This window comes from Brassica oleracea, chromosome C5, assembly GCF_000695525.1.
Source record: "Brassica oleracea var. oleracea cultivar TO1000 chromosome C5, BOL, whole genome shotgun sequence".
NCBI classification, from domain to species: domain Eukaryota; kingdom Viridiplantae; phylum Streptophyta; class Magnoliopsida; order Brassicales; family Brassicaceae; genus Brassica; species Brassica oleracea.
In genome coordinates, this window is record NC_027752.1 from 44706456 (window position 1) to 44712401 (window position 5946).

Genomic DNA, 5946 nt, shown 5'->3' on the forward strand with positions numbered 1-5946 from the left:
TTTGACCCTCCAAATCTGCCTTGACAAACCCAGACGAAATTCTGCATCCTTCCCTCTTTTCTCTCTTTTGTCTTTTTGATTCTTGTAAGTCTCTACATAAAAAATTAGGTCAAGAGACTATATATATGTGTATCACTAACCCTAAGAACCTCCAAGGCCCAATACTAATCTCCTGGACTAATACCAATGGCCCAACTTCCAAGTTTGGTTATCACCAACCAAACCTAATGAGTTTCCTCCATGGAACCCAACATTCAAATCATACAACTAATTGTACCGTTATTGATCATTTCAAACGAGACATGCATACCACTTCAGCCGCACGATCTTCCACCGGCACAACATCACCCTACTCGATTACTACTTTTTAGAAAGAGTGTTTGTTGTGTCATCAATTATTTCTTTTTTTTTTTTTTTGAAAGAATTTTAAATTTATTCAAATAAAAAACCTTTGTACAGAGTGTTTTACTGCCTCATTTTTACAAGTAGAAAATTTCTAAGAACATACTACTATCCTTTATCCTCTTCCAAACCAAGCCTCCATAGTCTTCTCATGTTTTCCTCCAGCTCTTCTTCTAATTGATGAGATTCTGTTTCTGATTAGCTTATCAATCCTAGCTATCAGACAGGACGCAGGCAGTGACGGTTCCCCTGCTCTTCTAACATTTCTCTCATGCCAGATTGCATAGGCCACAGCTTGAAAGCAATATCTCAGTAGCATAGTCACTATCCTCCCCTGTATACCATTTGCTACCACTTTAAAAACATCCAACCATTTATAACATCTCCTTCTTCCCATCATTTCTTTAATCGTCTCCTGCCATACTTCTTTTGAATATGAGCATTCAAAGAATAAATGATCTCTGCTCTCCTCCATCGTTTTACACAGCAAACAAGTAGAGTCTGCCTGTGGATTCCATCTTTGAATCCTGTCTCCTGTCGCCAATCTGTTAAGAGTGGCCAACCAAATAATAAAAGAGAACTTTGGAGTAGCTTCCGAAAACCAAACTCCCTTTGACCATGAAACTTTAGGAGACTGTACCCGAACAAGATTCCATGTTTGCGAAGTGAGGAAACCTTCTCTAAACTCTCCATTCTCCCTCTTCCAAAGACAAATATCATCATTGCTATTAAGACCTCTATTTTTTAGAGCCAGAACTTCCTGCTCTATCAACCTCAGAGTATTTACTCTATGTCTTCTAGCTCTATACATCTGAATAGCTCCTTCTACTGTAGTATTAAGAGGAATACCAAGATCCATACTACCTCTTTCCCCTGTTAACTCTATTAGATTTCCCAAGGGCGACCAGTTATCATACCAGAATGAAGTACTAGATCCGCTATTTACCTCCATTTTCGTTAACTGCATTGCCAAAGGCCTAAGATGTAATAGTTTCTTCCACATCCAAGACCCTAGACTGCTCTTCACCTTCACACTCCAGAATGACCCTTTTTGAATAAGATACTTCCAAATCCATTTAACCCACAAAGAAGATCGCGCTGATAGAATCCTCCAAATCAGTTTAAAGCAAGCTACTCTGTTTGCAACACTTAGGTTTTTTAGACCTAGACCACCTTCATCCTTCGGTTTGCAAACATCTACCCACGCTACCTTTGCTTTCTGTGTGGAGAGGATCGGTCCTGACCAAAGGAAAGCTGCACAGATACTGTTTATTTCTTCAATACACTTGTTTGGCAATCTGTAAGCCGACATCCAAAAGTTTGTTATACTATATAACACAGACCCTATAAGCTGAAGCCTCCCCGCAAAAGTTAAGTGTCTTGCAGTCCAAGAAGTAATCCGACTTCTTATTCTTGCAATGAGAGGGCTATAATCTTGCGCATTCATCTTTTTTGTAAGCAGAGGAAGACCTAGATACCTGACCGGTAATGCACCAGATTCAAAAGGGAACTGCTCCAATATTTCTTCACTCTCTTCAGTATTAACCCCAGCCAGATAAAGCGTTGATTTCTCAAGGCTTATGTTGAGACCCGAGAGCTTTGCGAACTCCTTAAAAACTGCAAGAATCTCTTCTATAGATCCTTTCTTTCCATCTGAGAAGACCAACACATCATCAGCAAAACATATATGAGTTAAACTCAGCTCCTTGCAATAAGGGTGATATCCAATTCTCCTCTCAGTGGCTGCTTTATCCAATAATTTTGATAGTACTTGCATACATATCACAAACAAATAAGGAGACAGAGAACATCCTTGGCGCAAACCTCTCTTGCTATTAAAATAGCCTGCTAATTCTCCATTCACCTGTATAGAGAATGAAGCTAACTCTATACACTTCTTTATCCATATAATAAACTTCTCAGGGAAATTAAGAGCTTCAAGCACTTTCAACAAGAAAGACCATTGGACCGAATCAAAGGCTTTTGAAACATCTATCTTTACTGCACATCTCGCTGACACTGATTCCTTGTGATAACTCTTCACTAGTTCAGATGCAAGCAGCACGTTCTCCATAAGTAATCTATCTTTCACAAAAGCCGATTGGTTTAAAGAGATAAACAGAGGAAGCAACCCTTTCATGCGATTAGCTAACAACTTTGATATTACCTTGTATATTACGTTGCAGCACGAGATTGGTCGGTAATCTTTCATAAAGATAGCATCATTCTTCTTAGGTATCAGCGCCAAAATTGTTGAGTTGATTCCCTTTGGCAGAAAACCCTTATCAAAAAAGGATTGTATTGCAGTGACAAAATCCCTCCCTATGACTGTCCAAGATGCTTTAAAAAATTCGCTTGTGTACCCATCTGGCCCTGGAGATTTGTCAGAAGCCATTGAGAAAACCACCTTCCTCACTTCCTCTGCTGTGACTACTCTCATTAAATTGCTTCTATCCTCTTCCGAACATTCATAGTTGAGAAGTGTTTTAAGCTCCTCTTTTCTAGCTCCACCATACTCATCAGGGACGTGAGTTAGGAAGTTGAAAAAATGCTCTACTGCTTCTTTTTTTATCTCTTCTTGGTTATCTGCAACTGTTCCATCCACTCTCTTGATCTCTCTAATAGAATTCCGAATCTCCCTCACTTTAGAAGCTCTATGATAGCTCTTGTTATTCCCATCTCCTACATCCAACCAATGAATTTTTGCCCTTTGACTCATTACTCTTTCCTCCAGGTTTGAAAGGAAAATCCATCTTCTATATGAGACAGATTCAGCTTCAATATTTATCTGAGTGGGATCTTCAAGAGTCTTCATTTGATCCCCACACAGTGTCTTATACGCTTCCCTTGTCTTTTTTACAATATCTCCCACCTGATCTCTACTTAACTGCTTCAGCTTCGGCTTCAGAGCTTTAAGTTTCTTAGACAATCTGAATAGAGCAGATGTCGAATTAAACAGGGGCTCTGTTTCTGACCAGAATTCTTCCACCATTGAGAGAAAACCCGATATATCCACTAGAGCATTAACAAACTTGAAAGGCTTCCTTGGTATCATAACTTCTTTTTTAATAACAATCCTACATCTCTGATGATCCGAACATCCCCCAGCCTCAAAGACACAGTATGATTGGGGAAAACTTCTCAACCATACCTCATTCATCAGAGTGCGATCCAACTTCTTACATATTACTCCATTATCTCTCTTATTACACCAAGTAAATCTTGGACCTTGATAAGACATATCCAACAATGAGCAGTATTTAGCCGTGTCTTGAAATTCCCTCATACCCAACGAATCCTGAGGAAAATTCAATCTAGAATGCTCCACTCCATTTAAAATCTCATTGAATGCACCAAACTTTTTTTATGGATAAGTTTTATGTTTGTTTTTTCCTATAGTATATAATAATAATATAATATTAATTAACACAAAGCGGCCTTTTAAGTGAATCTAGTCATTAATTATGATTCGCAAAGGACAAGTCGGTGAGGCTAGAAAAAAAAACCCAAGTCGGTGATCGTGACATGACATGAGCCTTAGCAAGAAGCTCGTGAGTGTTCTGAGATTGAAAATTCTCCAAGTGATTCTCTTCTCAGATACTATACCCTTATCCCTTTCAAATTCCGTTGGTCGTTCGGGGATGGTGGAGTAAACATAGAGATAAATTCTTGGTAAACATAGAGATAAAACTTCAGTTACAGACAAAAAAACATAGAGATAAAACTTACTTCACTTTAATCTGCAATTTATTAGGTTTGATTTTCGGGGCCTTTATCTGGTGAAGTATGCAAGTTGGATGTGTAGGTGTAGGGTAGAGTATAGCTTATCTATGACACAACCTTGTGGTGTTCTATTATTTGCTCCTTTTAATATTTATGTGGGTGTAAATGAAGTAAACACACATCCAATATCGGATAAGTTTCTCTGACTGTAATACAAACGTCGTTCAAGTTATATACGTACCATGGTTTTTAGTTAGAGTCAAGAAGTCTAATAGTGATCACTTCTTAGTTGATATCATTTATCTATGTACATATTCTCACTTTAATGGTTACTCGTACGCATGAGTGAACGTATCGTATAGAAGATATAGATACAAAAAGACACTAACGTTTTTTGTATAACTATTCAGTCTTAATATAGTTACAGATGTTATATGACGACCGTAAATTTGAAGAGATTAGTCTAGTTCTAATATTCCAGCCGTAGACGAAAACTATTTGAAATATGTATTATTAAGCAACTATTGAGTATTATATAAAGAAATGGAGGACTCGTAAAACCTTGACTGGGAATCGTTAGTTCTAAGTGACCAACTTGACCGGTGTGCGACCCCACTTCCATAACATTAATAGTATCAACAAAACTCCAACTGAATCAAATCATGTAGATAGATTCTTCTTTGTTTTCTTCTTTCTCCTTATCTTCACAAAATATATATTCTTAATGTTCGTAATTGTCTACTTCAGATGCGACTCACCCGCGAATTTCCTCATAATTCAGTTAACTATCCAAATCCTCACATCATAGCATCCTCAATTTCGTAACTGTGTTCTTTGAGTAATTTGAATGAGCAGTTTTAGTTAAACAAAGAAGTGGTACAAATTAGCAGTTTGACAACCTTGTTTATATATATTAGGTCAATCATATTCGTTGAAGAAAAGTTTGAAAATATTTTCTTGATGAGGCCAACAACGAACCATCAACGTATTTCCAATTCAGAAGCTAAATAAGGTTACTGCTTTATTCTCCTAACATGTTGAATGTCCGATAAATAGTTAAAACAAATCAAATGTGACCCCATGGTTTCATATAGTTTGGTATATGCATATTGGTCACCCATCGTGGACATGTGCTCTCGTTTTTTTTATTGGATGTAAAATGCAAATGGCCGCAAAATTACACCACCTTATAAAGTTAAGACTAACATGTGAAGCAACCACGCTCCATGCAGTCTCAAAAAAAAAAAAAAAAAAAAAACCTTATCAAAAAAAAAAAAGTTTTTAGACGGTGTGTTCCAAAACCAATATAAAAAATAAAAAATAAAAAATTGGAAAACGAATATATATATATTTGCAGATGTATTATGTTATTATATATATAAATCTTTAGAAAAGCTAAGAAAATCATAGAATAATTCAAGTTTTTAATATCAAAACAGATTTCTCTTTTTCTTTCTTGAGAATTTTATACAAATCGTTCATACGAAATTTTTATCTCTAACAATTAACATTTTCTTATTTTAGATCAAACGCACACACAGTCGCCCACACTTTTGGATTAACAAGTCTAATAGAGTTTCAGTTTTTATTGCGTAGAGTTTTAGTTTTTATTTCTACGCAGGTCATTTACTAATTACATTTTCTTTTCATTTCCTATTTATATTACGAGGGGAAGTATATATGATTATTATCTTTTTGTATCTGAAGATATTGACTAAGAAAGTCAATCGGTAAGGTAGGTGTAGGAGTTCGATCCATAATTGGAGATTATTTGAACTATAAACTTTGAGCCATACAAGAAAATGAAGTTCGATTTAGACG